At 44.3% G+C, this 19,619-nt stretch overlaps 2 long non-coding RNA genes across 2 annotated transcripts in view; one reads left to right on the top strand and one right to left on the bottom strand.

The window, feature by feature from the left end:
- Positions 1-10,144: 10,144 nt before the first annotated feature.
- Positions 10,145-13,516, top strand: LOC132537058 (uncharacterized). The gene is made up of 3 exons (XR_009548567.1): positions 10,145-10,230; positions 12,675-12,783; positions 13,252-13,516. It is a non-coding gene; the product is annotated as an uncharacterized LOC132537058 (long non-coding RNA).
- Positions 13,517-19,533: 6,017 nt separating this feature from the next.
- The window catches only part of LOC132536869 (uncharacterized), a 125,046-nt gene continuing 124,960 nt past the window's right edge, over positions 19,534-19,619 (bottom strand). Inside the window, exon 4 of the long non-coding RNA XR_009548417.1 lies at positions 19,534-19,591. This is a non-coding gene — a long non-coding RNA (uncharacterized LOC132536869). The remainder of the gene's footprint in view (positions 19,592-19,619) is intronic.

Genomic DNA, 19,619 nt, shown 5'->3' with positions numbered 1-19,619 from the left:
CCGGCCTGAGCACACCCAGCTGAGAGCATATCTGGTGAAGTGCAGGGACCCGTGTAAGTATGTGGCTAGAGCTCCTGGCTCCCCACCTGCAGGGGAAGTGCTTCATGGGTGTTATATCAAAAAAAAATAATAATAACAATAAATATAAAGGAAGAAAGAGAAAGGGAGAGGGAAGGAGAGAAGAAGCGAGCACACTGCTGGAAGTGTTGGTGGACTCACTTCTGCACTCCAGTATCCTGAGTGGAAGCCTCGGTGGGCTCTCATTGTTGCCAATCTGTTCTCACCTTTTGCTATATTTAGCACCTTGGCAATCTCTTGTTTTTTTTTTTAAGTTTTTTTTTTTTTTATTTTTTAACCAGAGCACTGTTCAGCTCTGGCTTGTGGTGTGTGTGTGTGTGTGTGTGTGGGGGGGGGGGGGGTTAATCCTGGGACTTTGGAGCCTCAGGCAAGAGAGTCTGTTTGCATAACCATTATGCCATCTACCCTCCACCCTGGTAGTCCCTTTTTGTAACCAATCAGCTTGGGATGCACCCAGCTTGAAGAAAAGATAAAAGGCTGGGTGCTGAGGTAGAAAGGAAGAGTCCACCTTCTTCTTCTTCTAGCGTTTGCCCTTCTTCCGTAGCCAGTCAACAGCATCAGGTTGAGCCTGATGTCAAGTTTCGAGACCTCCTTTGAATCTGGAGAGGTGGCCGTCGTTGACTATGTGGGTCATAGTCTGTCTGGAGCCGCAGGGGCAGTTCGGGTCGTCTCTGGCTCCCCAGCGACGGAACATAGCGGCGCACCGGCCATGGCCTGTTCGATAGCGATTGAGGAGGGCCCGATCATAACGTGCTAGGTCAAAGCCGGGTGGACGCTCGCAGGGGTCTGTGATGAGGTGTTTGTTCTTGACCTCAGCTGACTGCCAACTCTGTTTCCAAGAGTCTGGAACAGAGAAGTTCAGTGTGGGCGTAGGGGACCAGATTGGATGACGAGACGTCAAGCGTTGGACAGGGTGGGCGAAGATATCCGCGTATATTGGCAGGTCCGGTCGAGCGTAGACGTGGGAAATGAACTTAGATGATGCCGCATCCTGACGAATATCTGGCGGGGCGATGTTGCTAAGGACTGGCAGCCATGGAACCGGGGTGGAACGGATGGTTCCAGAAATGATCCTCATGGAGGAGTATAATTTGGAATCGACCAAGTGGACATGGGGGCTACGGAACCATACTGGGGCACAGTATTCTGCAGTGGAATAGCATAATGCCAGAGAGGATGATCTTAGTGTGGAAGCACTCGCGCCCCATGAGGAGCTGGCCAGTCTTGCAATGATGTGATTCCTCGCTCCCACCTTTGCTGCAGTTTTTATGAGATGTTCATGGAATGACACCTGAAATCCATTAATAAGAAATAAACTTAACCCCCTGCCCTCCAGGCATCCTCAGTCTCCTTCTTCGGCTACATTTGAGCTGTAGCACCAGAGCTGCAACACAGATTTTTTGTTTTCTTCTTTCCCCGTAACACTGTGGGTGTGGTTGACTGAGGAGATAAATGGAAGATGTGTGTATATTCTATTTCCCACCCAAACTGTGGTGGTAATATAGCTTTTTTTTTTTTCTGCTAAGGCTGACCATTTGGGGGTGACAGATTATATCTCCCCCAAACTTCACTATAGCATTCCTTTCAAATCACAGCAAGTTTTATTTGTTTGTTTGTTTGGTTGGTTGGTTCTTTTTGGTCAGATTCCTGACCTTCTTCTTCCTTGTGTAGTACCTTGTGAAAAGTTGAAAAAAAAAATCTATCCTTTGTTTGGTTCACTTAACCTTTCTAATACCTGTGAGATACTGACATCTAAGTCCCAGATGTAGAGGTGGATGGGAATTAAGTTCTGTGCTCACCATGGCTTGATGTGGCCAGGAGCACTTAACCGGGGGCAGCACTTCCAGGTCTCTGAATCCCACCATGTTTAAATGTCATTAAATATGTTCAAGAGAATAATGTTTTGGTAAAAAAAAAAAGTCCTATTATTTCTAGTCGTGGTAAAAATGAAAGCTACTCTGATACCCAGAGGAGAGACAGTATGCCCAGGAAGCTTGGGTGATGAAAACCATGAACTTTCTTAGTAGTTATTCTGCTTCCTCCTCCTCCTCCTTCTCCCTATCCCTCTACTTTCTCTTCTTCTCCCTCTCATTCTCTTTTTCCTCCCACTCCCTCTCCTCTCCTCCTTCTTCCTTTCTTACTTCTCCTTTTACCTTTCCCTCTCCTGTTTCCTTTCCCTGTCCCTCCTCCTCACCCTCTCCTCCTTCTCCCTCTCCTCGAGATCACTCACTCTCCCTATCCCTGCCCTTCTCTCTCTCCTCCTTCTCCACCCTCCTCCTTCTCCCTCTCCCTACCCCTCTCCTTCTCCTTCTTTTCCTCCTTTTTCTAATTTTTTTTGATTGGGAGGTTAATGGTTTACAGGACTTCTGTTGGCACACGGGTAGGGTTGCTCATCTCACCATGATAGGTGACATTGCTTGCTTGCACACCTTATCTCTGAGTTCACCTCCTGACCCCCTTCTGGCAAGAGGAGACATTCCACCCCAGTTTTGGGGCCTTCATCATAAGGCAGATGCCCTTGTAAAAGGCCTGTGAGCCCCCCACTTCCTGTTGTGGGAAGGACTCCTCCAGACCTGTGAGACGTTCCTCCACACATTAATGGTTTTACAGGCACCTTGGAGGGCCCAGAAGTGCAGGCTGACGTGCCCTGGTGAATCCCCTGGCCTCCGCCCAAATGCAGTACCTGTTTCACATTATCTGGGGGGTGGACATGAAGGGCCTGCTGTCTCTGTGCTGCTGATTAGACCTGAACTCCCTGCAGCCCTCCAGAAAGGCTGTCCGTGGCTTCTGGAGATGGCCGGCACTGAAATCAAGCATGCCAAAGTGAATCACCGCATTATCTAAAGCTGCAGGAAAAAGCCATTGTGTGCCTCTGACCTGTGAACTTGAGGTATTCCCTTATTCTTTTATTGGGCCATTGCTGGTTGTGAGGGGTCATCCTCTAGGTCTTTCCTAAACTGCATTTTTTTTTTTCGGATAACTTACAGGGAAGATGTGAGGCTTGGTTTCAGACTGTAGCATAGAATGGACTTTAACTTGACTTGGCTAAGAAGAAGTGAAGGCTATTGAGTTCTAAAAAATTTTGTTTTCATGCATGTATGTGCATATGTATGTTGGATAGAGATAGAGAGAAATCAAGGGGAAGGGAGAGGGAGAGAGAGAGAGAGAGAGAGAGGGAGACGGAGAGGGAGAGAGGGAGAGGGAGAGGGAGAGGGAGAGAGAAAGAGTACCAGCAGTACTGTTTCACTACTCATGAAGCTTCCCCAAAGTTCTCAGTCCTCATTGTATATATTCTGGTACATGTCTGTTTCCCACTATGTCTTGTGAAAAGGCTGAAGCTCTTGAATCCTTGGATGGAGCAAAAACACTTCCCAGCACAGTGGGGTGTGTATAAGGGAAGGCTGCTCAGAGCCAAGAGAGGTCAGAAGGGAGCTCACAGCACCCACTCTGCTCCGCGTAGGGACAGCCTTCAGGACAAGGGTTTCTTCAGGAAAGGAGGAAGTTCTCCTTGTTTGAGTCCTGTTTATGAAACTTGTCACCAGAGTGAGAAGACTGGTAAAGAACTAAGTCAAGGGGCCAGGCAGCGGCGCACCTGGTTAATCGCACATTATTACAGTTCACAAGGAGGACCTGGGTTCAAACCCTGGTCCCCACCTACAGGGTGAAAGTTTCATGAGTGGTGAAGCAGAGCTGCTGGTGTGTCTCTCTGTCTCTTTCCCTCTGTATCTACCCCTCTGCTGTCAATTTCTCTCTGTCTCTATCTAATAATTAACAAATAAAATTAAAAAGATTAGAAAAAAACAAGTAGGGGGCCGGACAGTAGCACAGCGGGTTAAGTACACGTGGCTCAAAGTGCAAGGACCTGCTTAAGGATCCCTGTTTGAGTTTGAGCCCGCGGCTCCCCACCTGCAGGGAAGTTGCTTCACAGGCGGTAAAGCAGGTCTGCAGGTATTTATTTTTCTCTCCCCCTCTCTGTCTTCCCCTTCTCTCTCAATTTCTCTCTGTCATATCCAACAACAATGACAACAATAATATTAACAACAACAATGATAGACAACAAGGGCAACAAAAGGGAAAAAATGGCCTCCAGAAGCAGTGGATTCATAGTGCAGGCCCCCCAATAACCCTGGAGGCAAATAAAAACAACCAACCAAGTCAAGACACTGTTTTTGTTGTTGTTCTTTGAAAGACTGATGAACTGCAGGTTGGTTGACGTATTTCATCACCTCAGCCAGGCAGGTACCAGTCATTCAAACTCATGGTCATCATTCCACTTAACTGTGTACAGACCGGGTAGTTGAGAAAAGAGCAGCATTTATAGTGGCACACATCCGTGGCCAAGACTGAAATCCTAGTTGACCCGGACTGTTATAGATTGTGCCAGTTGGAGTTCTTTGACTAATGGAAATTAATCACGGAGGCATAGGAGATAGACTTTGGAACTTTAGAAGAGGAACAGGTAGGCCTTAAGAAAGAAAGAATCCTACTCAGTTGTTAAAAATGGTGATTTCACCTTCTTCACCTCATCTTGGATGGAGCTTGAAGGAATCATGTTAAGTGAGATCAGCCAGAAACAGAAGGATGAAGATGGGATGATCTTACTCATAGGCAGGAGTTAAAAACCAAGATCAGAATGGAAAACACACAGCAGAACTTGGACTGGAGTTGGTGTATTGCACCAAATTAAAAGACTCTGGGGTGTGTGTGTGTGGGGGGGGGGGGTTTCAAGTCCTGGAACGTGATGGCAGAGGAGGACCTTGTCGGGGTTGAACTGTTATGTGGTTATGATATGCATGTACAAACTATTGTATTTTATTATAGACTGTAAACCATTAATACCCCAATAAAGAAATAATAATAAAAAGACAGCAAGAACCCAGGTCTCTCTTGGGTCAGAAATGAAAAAAAAAAAAAGACAGTAGAGATATCCTTTATTATTTTACCAAAGTCATTGGAACTGGAGGATGCTTTACCAAAGATGAGTCAGGTTCTATTTCAACCAGAAACAAAGTGTTGCTAGGCAGGCAGAAAGAAAACATATTGGATCTACTTATTCCAGTGAACACAGATGACTTTTCAGTCTTTGCTCATGAGACCTGTTCCAATGTTATTTAAGCTACCATGTGGTACTTTAAAAAAAAAAAAGTACAGTTAATAACTAGATCTTCCAAAACTGTTTTCTCAGGGAACAAGAACTTAGCTGGGAAATTCAGTGTCATCCTCAGAACACGTTCAGGTATCGCACTGGCTTCACTTGAGATCTTGGTAATTGCTTACACAGACAAACAATGTGAATTTGCCAAGTCACTGTAGATGTCATGATAACTGATTGGCCTGGTGTTATGGTTTTATGTAAAAGGATCCATTTGCACCAACTATTAAAGTTCCATGAAGAAGGGCTCTGGAGATGCATTCCCGTATTCCAGACTGCTCTCTCCACTTGGTTGTTGTTATTGTTGAAAAAACAAGATCAGAAGAGAAAAAACCAAGCAGAACTTGGACTGGAGTTGGTGTATTGCACCAAAGTGAAAGACTCTGGGGTGGGTGGGTACCGGGGAGAGGGGGATAGTTCAGGAACATGATGGCAGAGGACCTAGTGGGGATTGTAGTGTGTGGAAAACTGTTACGCATGTATAAACTATTGTATTTCCAGTCAATTGCAAAACATTAGTCCCCCAATAAAGAAAAAAAACTAAAGAGAGAGAAAGAGAGAGAGAGAGAGAGAGAGAGAGGGAGAAGGATGAATATACGATGATTTCACTTATAGACAGGAGTTGAGAAATAAGAACAGAAGGGGAAACACAAAGCAGAAGTTGGACTGGGTTTGGTGTATTGCACCAAAATAAAGGTCTCTGGGGAGAGGGAGTTCAGGTCCTGCTGCATGATGGTAGTGGTACCCTCACATTCCTAAATATGTAAAGCACACCTAATTTCTTCTCTTCTTTTCTTTTCTTTCTTTCTTTCTTTCTTTCTTCCTTCCTTCCTTTCTTTATTTCTTTCTTTATTTCTTCCTTCCTTCCTCCCTTCCTTCCTTTCTTTCTTTTTCTTTTCTTCCTTACTTTTTTTTTTTATTTTTTATCCTTACCAGGGTTATTGCTGGGGTTTGGTGCTGGCACTACAAACCCACCTCTCCTGGTGGTCTTTTTTGTTTGTTTGTTTGTTTCTATTTTATTTGATAGCAAAGAAAGAAATTGAGAGGGGACTGAGAGAGAGGAGGAGAGAAAAAGCTAGATATCTTCAGACCTGCTTTACAACTTGTGAAGCCTCCTTGCTGCTGGTGGGGAGCTGGGGCTTGAACTTGGCTCCTTGCATGGGTTCTTGCACTTAGCATCCTCTGCACTTATCACTTACACCTAATTTTCTTTCAGATGGAAAATCTCAGAAAAAATTGACCTTGTTTAACTTTGTCCTCCACAGCCAACTGCCAATGATGTGACTGTACAGCCCCACAGACTATTCTCTTCTTGAAATGCTAACCTCCTCCACTTGGGAAACTCTGCTGTTTCTGGGGTTTTTCATTTTATTTTGGAGATCCTGTGCTTAGTGATAGCATTCTTGACCCTACACTCTATCACATGGAAATGGATCATTGGATCAACACAACTTGAACTCACAATAACCCCCTTTCCACAATCTCAGAAATCCTGACACCATTTGATACAAGCAAACAACAGAAGAGCAAGGAGAAGCCACCCTAACTCCTGATATCATCATCCCATGCTTCTAGGTCACTCTATGAACAGTTAATCCTATTCATAATCATTTAGTAAAGCCCTTTACCCTTGTGATAGACAATTTCATGTCACTACTTTTATACTAAAGGATTACAAATCAACAATTCTAGTTTTGCATACCAAAGAGTATTCATCTATGAGCACTCCTTAAAATAAACAGATGTAAGTTTGTGCTTCTTGAGAAAACCATGCTCCAAGCCAAGCCACACGAGACTTTGGAGAACAACCAAGCATATCCTCATCACGTTTTTGAAGACACCTTTGCGGCTACCCTGTGCGCCATGCCATCACAGCTAGAAATGGGCGAATGGTAGGTGGTGCTTCTTTCTGAGCAGCAGAGCTGCCCTGCCTGAGCACCAGGACTGTGACTGTCATGGTCACTTTGGATGCACCTGTTCCCCATTACTTGACAGGACAACAGCTGAAGGGCCTTTTAAGACTCAAGTTTGCACACAATGACTGCGTTGGTTGGGAATGACTGAAATTATGTTAAGGATTCAATTTATGCTCTTTGCAAGAATGTTGACCTTGGACTGATCATTTGAAAACTGACCTATAACTATTTCCTGTGGCATGCTCCTGGCATTACTTCAATCCACTTATCCCCGAGATGGCAGTGGCTTTTGATCTGCTTAGAAACCGATGAAACCCTTGGTCAGAGGTGATGGAGGGATATGTATTCGCTTAGCTCTTGCATATTCCAGCGGCCTCTCTCCTTTGTTCTGGGTCTCCAAAAACCCTTGCCAAATAACTGGGGAATTGTTTCTGCCCTGTTGTAGAAGACCAGAAGATAAAAGACACAAAGAAGAACAAATTCATGTCTAAAACCTAGAGATACAATGTGGCTCTCTTGACTTTCCCCAGAGCTGTATGGTACCAATCCCCCGCTCTGCTGTGTGAAGAAATGAATCTGTGTTTTGGATCTTTTCAGATCATTCCCAGCCTCAGAGTCAGGGAGGGTTCTTCTCTGAGAGTAGGGTGGGGGAATTTGGCCTTATGCCACTGCTGGCATTGGGGCCAAGCGAGTGGGGGCAGATGGCATGTCTGATCTGAGTCTCAGTCCCTGGCTTCTACTGATAGGGTCTCTTCAGAATGTCTTCCCACAGCCATCTTTTCCCGGGGGGGGGGGGAATTAATGATTTACAGTCAACAGTAAATATAGTTGTTGATATGTGTATGATGTGTCTCAGTTTTCTGCAAAACACTCTCTCCGCACTCCCAAGCTAGGTCCTCCTCCAACATCAGGCACCAGGACCTGAAAGCTCTCCCTTCCCCTATCTCCCCAGAATCCTTTACATTGGTGCAAGACACCAAATCCAGTCCAAGTTCTGCTTTGCGTCTCCCCTTCTGTTCTTATTCCTCAACTTCTGTCTAATAGTTAACTGTATCGTGTTTACTATCACATTCAAGAGTATCATCCCGTATTCAAACTCTGTGATCCAGAACCCAGTTTAGCATAGCAGGAAGTCAAGAAACCCATGATCGGGACGGCCTCACTAAGCCAAGGCAATGGATGTGTTCACCGGCCTCGGTGAACATAGTGCTGACAGAGGGCATGGTCCTCTCTGGAAAATGTGACCAGGATGCATAAGTCACTTATCAGTAGACCATACAGGCTTTATATTACCCTCAGCTGCATCCTATTAATTGTGTTTGACATTTCTAAACCCCAGGGCTCTTTCAGTTGTAAGAGATTGGAACCCAGTGTAAACTCACTTAAGCAAAGAATAATATTTATTGGCGGGTGTAACTGGCAGGGCAAGCGATGGAATTTGGGCCAAAGCAATGATTTCTTGAATCAGGTCCTCTCTTTGTATTGGGTGGGTTTCTCACTGTGTGCTAGCCTCTTTCTTCTGTGTGGAAAGACTTAGAAGAGTACAGTAAAATTAATTAATGGGCTTTTTATGACATCAGAGGGAAAGAGAGACTAGAGCACTGTTCAGCTCTAGCACATGGTGGTATCTGTCTCTGAGGCCATAGGCAAGCAGATGGGTCCTTAAATAGGCCAACCTAACTTCCTGCCTCAAGCAGCAGAGGAGTCATCCCAGCTCTGCTTAGATCCTGATCTAAATAGAAGCATTTTCAGGACACAGACTGTTGGTGATAGGAGAGGTAAAAAAAAAAAAAAGTTAATTACAAAAAGAAAAAATTAAAAAAAAAATTAAGAGGGAAGGGAAGATAGAGAGGGAGAGAGTCCCTGACTCCCCACCGGCAGGGGGGTGGGTCACTTCACAAGCGGTGAAGCAGGTCCGTAGGTGTCTGTCTTTCTTTTTCCCTCTCTGTCTCCTCCTCTCTCCATTTGTCTCTGTCCAATCCAATAAAATGGAAAAAATAGCTGCCAGGATGGTGGACTTGTAGTGCCGGCACTATCAGTGATAACCCTGGAGGGGGAAAAAAAAAGGAGAAGAAGAAGGAGAGAGAAAGATAGGCATCTGCAGACCTGCCTCACTGCTTGTGAAGCATCCATCCACGCTGCAGGTGAGGAGTGCAGGCTCAAACCCGGGTCCTTGCACAAGTCCCTGTGCATGGTATTGTATGCGCTTCACTGGGTGCACCACCGCTGGGCCCCCAAGTATAATATTCTTTATGGATTGAGTTATCATTAAAAAAAAAAGTAGAAGAAAGAAAACCAGAACTGGAAGTATTCTCAAATGCTCCTCTAAAATTAAAAACCCTTGTATAGCACCTGGTAAAAAAAACATAATAAATTTAAAAATATAAATGAATAAAAGCATTTTCTGCAACAGTTACAGCTACAGTATCCCCGAGGGGCTTCTGACTGGCTATATATAAGCCCCAGGCATATACTCAACCTATAACTTTGTTGGTCTGATGTGTTATTGTTGCATGAAATCAATCACAGGTTCAGTCTGGAAAAGAGAGGAAAAGGTGGGAGACATGACTGACAGCTCCTCCGGTGAAAAAAAGATCAAGTTATCCACACACCAGCATCTTGTAATGAAAGCAGGAGAAAAAAGACTGTGCGTTTGTAAAAAGCAGAGAACTTTTTTTTTTCTGCCTTTTTGCTTGTTATCAATCTTCTTCATAACTGAGAATGACACTCTGGGATGTCAGATGTCTAATGCCTGTGAATTCCAGGAATCACAACAGGATAAAACAGTACTGTTTAAAATCAAGCTTTTCACACGAAGAGGAAACAGCCAAAAAACCAAAAACAATGAAGTGGAAAATCAATAAGAGTAGAGAGTAGAAATCAGATAGTTGAGAAAAGTTTGTGTGTGTGTGTGTGGGTGTGTGGGTGTGTGCTGGGGGTGTGTCTGTGGGGGGGGAGTTGAGTCACAGTTCCTTCCAGTTTGAGGAAATAATCTCCTGACTTTGGTAGCAAAGCGTTCCTGGTCCTTCCTACTTGACGCAGGCAGTGACAGCCATGTCCCAGACTGAGAAAGCTATGCAAAGGGTGAGCTTGAATTTGCATTACATTTCTTCAAAGGCCTTATTAATGTAGACTGAGGAGTTGAGAAACAGTTGCAGATTTCTGACCCGTGTTTACTTGTCTGCGGCAGAAGGGATGCACAAACTCTGTTATAACTTGAGTCAGGACAGAGCTGAATCCTAGGACAACTAACTGAGAATTTATTCCATCAATCGCACCAGGTTTTGTTTTGCTTTGTTTTTATATCACAGACGGAGCCACCCTCCTCCCCATTCTCTTTTAATATTTAGTCATGTTATTGGGAGGGCTAATGGTTTACAGGCCAGTTGCTGACACCTGGGTACAATTTCTCATCTCCCCGTGAAAGGAGTCTGCAGACCACTCTCTCACCCAACTTGGGTCCTTTCCCACCACCATGTCTGAGGACCTCCCCTCCCCTTCTCCTCTCCCCTTCCTGTCCTCCCTTTTACTGTGAAGCCTTATGGAGGGGCTTATTTGGTTACATCTTTCCTCCCCTAACCCCTGAATTCCTTCTCTGACTCTTCAAGGTAGTTGCTAGTATTAGTGTTGCCAGGGTTTAGAGATGGGAGTGGAGGGGCAGGCTAGGTTCCCTTGTCCTCAAGTAACTGCAAATACAACACACATTTTGAGCCCCCTGCTCCCACTCCCATACATTTCTTTTCTTTTTCCTTTCTTTCTTTCTTTCTTTCTTTCTTTCTTTCTTTCTTTCTTTCTTTCTGTCTTCCTGTCTGTCTTTCTGTCTTTCTTTCTTTCTTTTTCCTACCAAAGCATCCCGGAAGATGGCAAGTCCAGAGAGAAAAAAGCAAGTTGCTGTGGTCTGGGAGTGTTACAGTGAATAGAAAAAGCACAGGACTCTCAAGAATGAGGTCCTGAGTTCAATCCCTGGCAGCACATGTGCCAGAGTGATGTTTGGTTCTTACTTCCTCTCTCTCTGCCTATCTTTGTCATGAATAAATAAATATTTACAAAAAGAGAGATGTGCACCTGGTTAAGCACACACAGTATTAAGCACAAGGACCCACCAAAGGATTCTGGGTTTGAGCCTCCAGTTCCCCACCTGCAGGGGGGGGGGGGTGTTTTACAAGTGGTGAAGCAGGTCTGCAGGTATCTATCTTTCTTTCTCCTATTTCCCCCTCCTCTCTCAATCTCTGTCCTGCCCAATAAAATGGAAAAAAAAAAGTGGCTGCCAGGAGCAGTGGATTCGTAGTGCCGGCACCAAGCCCCAGTGATAGCCCTGGAGGCAGAGAGAGAGAGAGACAGACAGAGAGACAGAGAGAGACAGAGAGAGAGAGAGATGGAGATGATATGAGCACTGTTTTGTTGTGGTGACTCTCTAGACATCTTTAAACCAAGATCTTGTTTGTGGGGGTGCTTGGGTTGTGTCTCTCCTAGTCATTTATATGCCAAAAACAAAACAAAACAAAACAAAGTCAAGTATTATATCCTTGTAAAAGGAGCGAACTGTAGATCCAAGAGCACGAGCAGCTCATGCACTAGATTCCAAAGGGATTCTTTGCAGATGTTATTACACTCTTTTATGACACAATGTCTTTCCAGTCAGATAACTGGAAGTGGTCTATGAGGGGATGGGAGGGTGGTGTGTGTGTGTCGGGGGGAGTGGGAGGAGGCCTCTGTGTGTATGATTTCATGGAAGAGCAACTGAAGCATCGCCGATTTCAGGGTCACAGCCAAGCGACGTTCAGTGGGCAAAGCCCCCTGCTCCTCCCCCCTCTGCCTCTGCCGGGAGAAGCTGAGATGTGACCAGTTCACGGGGATGAAGGCACTTCTTCCCCTTGAAATCACATTCAAAGCTGGGCCTGCGAGATCCATCAAGGTCATGTTTTTGGTGACTTCGTTTCTCTGAGCAAGTTTTATAAGCAGTTCCTCAGCATTTTTACGAGCTATAGGAAAAGTTGTTGTTGTTGGGGGTGGGGAGAAGGTTACCACAGAAAGCTCACGAGGAAACAGAGAAGAGCTGGAAGCTGCTTTCTAACACTCTCTGCAGCCCCCTGCAATAAATTACAGGTGTTTAGGTGGTGACTTTGCCCTTCATATTTGTGATTTGCTCTCTTTCTTTTATATTATTTTTTAAATTTTTGCCTCCATTGTTATCGCTGGGGCTCGGTGCCTGCACTACGAATCCACTGCTCCTGTGGCCATTTATTTATTTTATTTTTCTTGCATAGGACAGAGAGAAATTGAGAGGGGTGGAGGAGGAGATAGAGATGGAGAGAGACAGAGAGACACCTGCAGACCTGCTTCACCACTTGTGAAGGGACCTCCCTTCAGGTGGGGAGCCTGGGGCTCCAACCGGGATCCTTGCGCTTTGTACTGTGTGCGCTTAACCCGGCATGTTGTGATCTATTTTCTGTTCTGTTGTATCGTTTTGGTTTGGAAGTTTTCCTTGTTATTAAGAACTTTGTGTGTCTTTCCTTTTTTTTGTCAAGGTATATATTCAAGATTCCAATGCGTTGGTCAAAGAAGGTGCAGTCCCTATGGGAAGCTCATCTCAGTGAACCTCACGAAGGTGCCAGGGGATGTACCCGGATTTGGATGGTAAAAGGCAATTGAAGGAATTGTGACTTAAAGAAAATCCAGTGTTCCCATCTGCAGGGGGTGTGTGGGGGGGAGTTGGACAATCAGTGAAGCAGATCTATAGGCTTCTCTCTCACCCTCTCTATCTCTCTCCCTCTCAATTTCTTTTCTCTGTCCTATCATAAATAAGAAAAATAATAAATTTTTGTTTTCTTTCTTCTTTATTGGGGGAATTAATATAGTTGACAGTAATTGGTCCATGTGCAACATTGCTCAGTTTTCTACATAACACTCTAGCCTGCCCCCTCCAGGTCCTCCTCTTCCATCATGTTCCAGGACCTGAATACCACCCCCACCCCCAGAGACCTTTACTTTGGTGCAATACACCACTTTTAGAAAGGTTTTTTTTTTTTTTCTTCTGCTTTGCTTTTAAAGAAAATTGAGTATTTGGAATTCTAATGTAAAACTCCTGTACTTGATGCTTTGTAGAATCCAGGGATCCCAGGAAGAAACACTCTGATCTAAGAGACTTTTTGAAGTTGTACAGACCTTAGAGATAAGCTGCCCAGCCCTCAGATTCACCCAAGACAAGTGAGCTGCCTGGGAAGTTGAGAGATTGACTTAAGCTTTGCCGCCCACAGATGTTTTGAGATATGACTAATCTTTTAAATTCACTTTGAAAATGATTAAAGACTGTATATATCTTCCCTCTCTAATCCTCTCCTTTTTAAGTTTTCTTTCTTTCTTTTTTTTTTATAAAATTTTCTATTAGTGATTTAATAATGATTAACAAGCTTGTAAGATAACAAGGGTACAATTCCATACAGTTCCCACCACTAGAGTTCTGTGTCCCATCCCCTCCACTGGAAGCTTTCCTATTCTTTATCCTTCTAGGCATAAGGACTAAACTTATGGAGTATAGAAGGTGGGAGTTCTTGCTTCTGTAATTGCTTCTACACTGGACATGGGCGTTGGCAGCTGGATCTACACCTCCAGTCTGTTTCTATCTTTCCCTTGTGGGGCAGGGATCTGGGGAGGTTCAGAACACATTTGTGAGATTGCCTTTCCAGGGAGGTCAGGATGGAATCATAAATTCTGCAACTTGGTGGGTGAAAGACAGTAAGATATAAAACAATGGTGTATTGCACCAAAGTAAAAGACTCTGGGCTGTGGGGAGTGTTCAGGTCCTGGAATATGATGGTAGAGGAGGAACTGGGGGTGGGAGGGGGAGTAGATTGTTATATGGAAAACTGAGAAATGTTACACATGTACCAACTACTGTATTTCACTGTCGACTGTAAATCATTAATCCCCCTCAAGAAAGAAAAAAAATGAAGTATGCTTAAAATATATAAAAATAAAGACTTGCAATCCCGCCCCCAAAATGATACAGAGCAAAGTGTTCAATACGCTTCTTTAAGTCAGCCCTTAGAGGAGAAAGAGCTTTGGAAAATAGAGCCTTAGCACTTTGATAGCTCTCAGAGTTTTAGGCGATGAGATCAAGCTTGCAGCTCTGCTGTGAGAGAAAGTGAAGGTGGGTGAACTCAGCGAGCACCACTGCTTGGGCAGAGTAGCACAAGGCTGGTCTACAATTGAGGGCTCAGCCTTAGTTTTAGAAAGGAAATGTGCTCTCATTTATCTCTTTTTACTAGGTCTGTTGTTCCAAAGAGCTGTTCAAGAGATAGATAATAAGAAAACTGTGTGTGAGTGAGAGAGAGAGAGAGAGAGAGAGAGTGTGTGTGTGTGTGTGTGTGTGTGTGTGTGTGTGTGTACCTTGTAAGAGATTAGGCAGTAAGACAGTGGGATAAGCACTCCTGGCACAAATCCTAAGGACCGACATAAGGATCCCGGTTCAAGCCCCTTGCTTCCCACCTGCAAAAGGGTAGCTTCATAAGCAGTGAAGCAGGTCTGCAGGTGTCTATCTTTCTCTCTCCCTCTCTGTCTTCCCCTCCTCTCTTGATTTCTCTCTGTCCTGTCTAACAGCAACAATAACAATAACAATAACAACAGTAATAATGAGATAAACAACAAGGGCAGAAAAGGGGGGGAAAAAACCAGCCTCCAAGAGCAGTGGATTCATAGTGCAGGCACCAAGCCCCTGAAGGCAAAAAAAAAAAAGAATCCAATTGAACTCTTTTTAAAAACATATTTTTATTGCACCAAAGTAGAAGAGTATGGGGGTGGGTGGGTGGAGAGAATACAGATTTGAGAAGGATGACAGAGGACCTAGTGGGGGTTTTATTGTTATATGGAAAACTGGGAAATGTTATGCATGTACAAACTATTATATTTACTGTCGAATGTAAAACATTAATTCCTCAATAAAGAAATAAAAAGCCTTATTTTTTATTTATTGATAGAGACAGAGAGAAACTGGGAGGGCAAGAGAAAGATATATAGAAAGGAAAACAGAGAGACACCTGCAGCCCTGCTTCACCACTCATGAAGTTTCTTTCCTACACGTAGGGACCAGGGGCTTGAACTCACGTGCTTCATCAGGTGCATCAGTGCCAAGCCCCCTTCTAATTAAACTCTTAAAAGCGACATAGTGTGATGTCAACAAATATTTCACAAGAAACAACTAAAGAAAACATCAGCACTGGAGATGAAGTCTCTCTATGAGCACCTCATGCTGAAAAGCTCCAGGTGAACATTACAAAGAGGACTCTTTGGGGGCCAGGTGGTGGCACAGCTGGTTAAGCGCACACATTACAGAGCACAAAGATCCAAGTTCAAGCCCCTGGTCCCCACCTGCAGAGAGAAAGCTTCACAAGTGGTGAAGTAAGGCTGCAGGTGTCTCTCTTCCTCTCTATCTATCCCTTCCCTCTCAATTTCTCTGTCTCTATCCAATAATAAATAAATGAGAGGGGGTCGGGCGGTGGCGCAGCGGGTTAAGCGCATGTGGCGCAAAGCACAAAGACCGGCGTAAGGATCCCGGTTCCAGCCCCCGGGTCCCACCTGCAGGGGAGTCGCTTCACGGGCGGTGAAGCAGGTCTGCAGGTGTCTGTCTTTCTCTCCCCCTCTCTGTCTTCCCCTCCTCTCTCCATGTCTCTCTGTCCTATCCAACAACGAACAACATCAACAATGGCAATTATAATAACTACAACGAGGCTACAACAACAAGGGCAACAAAAGGGGGAAAAAATGGCTTCCAGGAGCGGTGGATTCATGGTGCAGGCACCGAGCCCAGCAATAACCCTGGAGGAAAAATAAATAAATAAATAAGACAAAAAATAAATAAAAAACAAAGAGGACTCTGACCAGTGGCCACAAAAGGAAGACCTAGTTTATTTATTTATTTATTTTAAATTGCCACTATAGGGTTATCGCTGGCTCCAGCACTATGAATCTATCACTCCTGCTGGCCATTTTTTTCCTTTTTATTTTTTCCCTTTCTTTTTTTTTTTTTCCTCCAGGGTTATTGCTGGGCTCGGTGCCTGCACCATGAATCCACTGCTCCTGGAGGCCATTTTGCCCCCTTTTTGTTGCCCTTGTTGTTGCAGCCTCGTTGCGGTTATTATTATTGCCATTGTTGACGTTGCTTTGTTGTTGGATAGGACAGAGAGAAATGGAGAGAGGAGGGGAAGACAGAGAGAGAGGGGGAGAGAAAGACAGACAACTGCAGACCTGCTTCACCGCCCGTGAAGTGACTCCCCTGCAGGTGAGGAGCCGGGGGCTCGAACCGGGATCCTTACGCCGGTCCCTGCACTTTGCGCCACGTGCGCTTAACCCACTGCGCCACCGTCCGACTCCCTATTTTTTCCCTTTCTATCAGATAGTTCAGAGAGAAATAGAGTGGTAAGGGGGAGATAGAGAGGCAGAGGGATACACCTGCAGACCTGATTCACCACTCAAGAAGCTTCTCCCTTGCAAGTGGGGACCAGGGGCTCAAACTCCAGTCCTTTCACGTGGTAATGTGCACTCAACCAGGTGCACCACCGTCCAGCCCCCAGGAAGACCTGTTCTAGCCAGTGACTCAAGGTGCACACGCTAGGTTTGCTTATTCACTATTTATTGATAGGATGTGGTTTGTTATTCAAAGAGAGACAGATAGAGAGGGAGGGAGAAGCAGAGCATTGCTCTGACATGCACTAATGGGTCCCAAGCTTGGGGAACTCCCCCTGCCCCATGGCCAGCATTCTACCCTCAGAGTCATGTGGGGGCTGTTCACCATGACTTTAAAATGAATCCAAGGGAGGGGACAGGTGCGACAATCCTAGGCTGTCATCAGCAACTGGAGTTTAATCTACAGGCCACTCTGTTCTGTTCATGGAAGAAGGAAACCCCAAGCCTAAGAGATGGACAGGGAACGAGGACTGGGACCTGTGAATTCTGGTTCTGTTATGAACTTTACAAATGGCTGATGGTGCTCATGATATGAAAGAGTTTAAACTTATTTTTTATTTAAAGTCCTGTATAGCCGTTTTTCAGGCAAGAAACTTCAAAAAAAATGCAAATTGAAATCTGGCTGACATTCCTGCCACCCTCCACTCCCCCCCTTCTACCAACATCAAAATCATACTTTCTGGAATATAGAGACAAGCTGACCCTCTGTGAAAGGAAAAAGGGATGGACATACATGGATTACTGATGGGATGAAAAGGGCTTCCGTGGAGGGGACACACGGTTAAGGACGTGTGGTGCACCTGGTTAAGGACCCACATCACAGTGCACAAGGATGTGAGGTCAAGCCCCCGATCCCCACCTGCAGTGTTAAAAGTTCCTGAGCGGTGAAGCAGGGCTGCAGGTGTCTCTCTGTCTCTCTCCCTCTCTATCTTCCCCCTCCCTTCTCAATGTCTTTCTGTCTCTACCCAATAATAAATAAATAAAAATATCTTTTATAAATGAAGAGGACATCAGACGTTTTTGGAAATGGATGCCATGCTACTAATATTTTCTTGACAGAAATCTTACAGAGTTAGAGAAAGAAGAAAACTTCTAAGACATTCCTGATTCTAACCCACACTGGCCCTGTCAAGTCATCATAATCAATTGCATGGATTCTGAGAAGGGGGTATCCATTTTCAGCAATCTCTGAGCTCACCCCCCTTGCATTAAAAATATCAAAACTTGTACTTGGGCATGAACACAGTAAGTCACAATATTTGTATATTACTGTATTAAATGTACTCTCACATCATGAGATGTGAAAAAATACAACATCAGCTGCCAGGGCCTCAATCAGCTGGTCAGCTTTCCTTTATCTGTTTTGATATGCCAGACCTGGGTTACTGTGTAAGGACACTGTAGTTAATAAGATACTCCATGTATCTGTGGCCACAAAGTCTAATCATCTGGGAATGAGTTTTATGTGTTTCTGGACATGTGTGAACAAAAGAGTTGAGGTGGATGGCAGAACATACCTTCCAGTGCTGGGTCTCTGAATCTTAAAGTATCTGTCTAAATTTCTTCTGTTAACATTGTAGGAGGCTACCATCTATTGTTTGCATACTTTACTATCTTCCTTTTAAAATAACTAATTATCGGATAGAGACAGAGAGAAATTGAGAGGGGAGGGGGAGATAGTAGATAGATAGATAGATAGATAGATAGATAGATAGATAGACAGATAGATAGATAGATAGATATGTGCTTAACCTGGTGTGCCACTGCCTGGCCACTCCAAATTTTTCTTTTCCAAAGAGCATTGAGAGTGATGGAGAGACTTTAATTAAAAAAAAAAAAAAAGGTGAACACTTCTCTTCAGGCAGGGGGAAAAAAAAGATTCCAGGGAGAAAGAAAATCAAAGAGAAAAGGAGGAAGAGATTCTAAACCATAGGATTTTGCAACCCGTGTTTTCAATTTGGGAAGCATTGAAAATCAGGAACCTGGTCCGTGGTGTAGCCCTTCATACTACCTTCAAGTGGTACTAATCCCACGGTCTGTTTGCATAACTGCGCTCTTAATTATTACGTGAGAAGCACATGAATAATCACCAGCATTTCCTGAGGGCCAGGCGCTGCTCAGTTGTTACCTGCATTAGTTCCACAACCACCATCAGAAGTAAATGCCATTATTGGTTTCATTTTCCAAGGAGATTCAAAGATAAACAACTGGTCTCAGAATCCGAATGCTAATGTCTGGGCTGATTCCCTTCTAGGGCTTTGTTCATCCATTACCTCATTCAGCGGTTACCTCTAGTGCTTTAGGAACTGCTCCTTACCACTTATTAGAAAATGTGACTACCCAAAACTCCTTATATTAGATTTTTTCATCACCACACTCATCACATGAAAGAAAAAAGGTGATCAAACTTGATCTGAGTTTTCTAGAGCTGTTGCAACAAATTATCCCTTTCCAATTTGAATGGTCAAGTCAAAGTGTTGGCTAGTTTTGTTTTGTTTTGTTTTCTGGGTCCTTTGTGGCATCAATTCTTATTTCCGGTGACTGTCTGGAATCTTTGCTATTCCATTTTTTGATAGATGTATTACTTCTCTCTTTGCCTGAGAGCTATGGGTCTTAAACTTACCTCTTGTAGGTCTTACCAGATTTAGGGCTCACTTAAACTCTAGAAGCTCAGGCCAAGCTTCTTAATTACAACTCTAAAGACGCCTATTTCCAAAGAAGGTAACACTCATAGGTCCTAGGACTTAGGATCTGGTTGTGTGAATGTGGTTGTGTGAATGTGGTGGTGGTGGTTGGGGAGAGGGGTAACTCCATCGAGCCTATTTCAGTTGAATGAAGAAGGTATTTTCTTCATGCTATCAATCAAACGTCATTCTACCGAGCTCATTAACCCAACAAATAAGCATGGAAAATCTCAGATACTTACAGTACATAAGCTGATAAGAAGACACAGTTCCTATGTTCTTATAGATGGTGTTGTGGGCTAGAAGGAGGAGGGCATGGGAGACATA

Source organism: Erinaceus europaeus, chromosome 2 (genome assembly GCF_950295315.1).
Source record: "Erinaceus europaeus chromosome 2, mEriEur2.1, whole genome shotgun sequence".
Classification (NCBI taxonomy): Eukaryota; Metazoa; Chordata; class Mammalia; order Eulipotyphla; family Erinaceidae; genus Erinaceus; species Erinaceus europaeus.
This window is presented reverse-complemented; position numbering and strand designations above follow the sequence as displayed.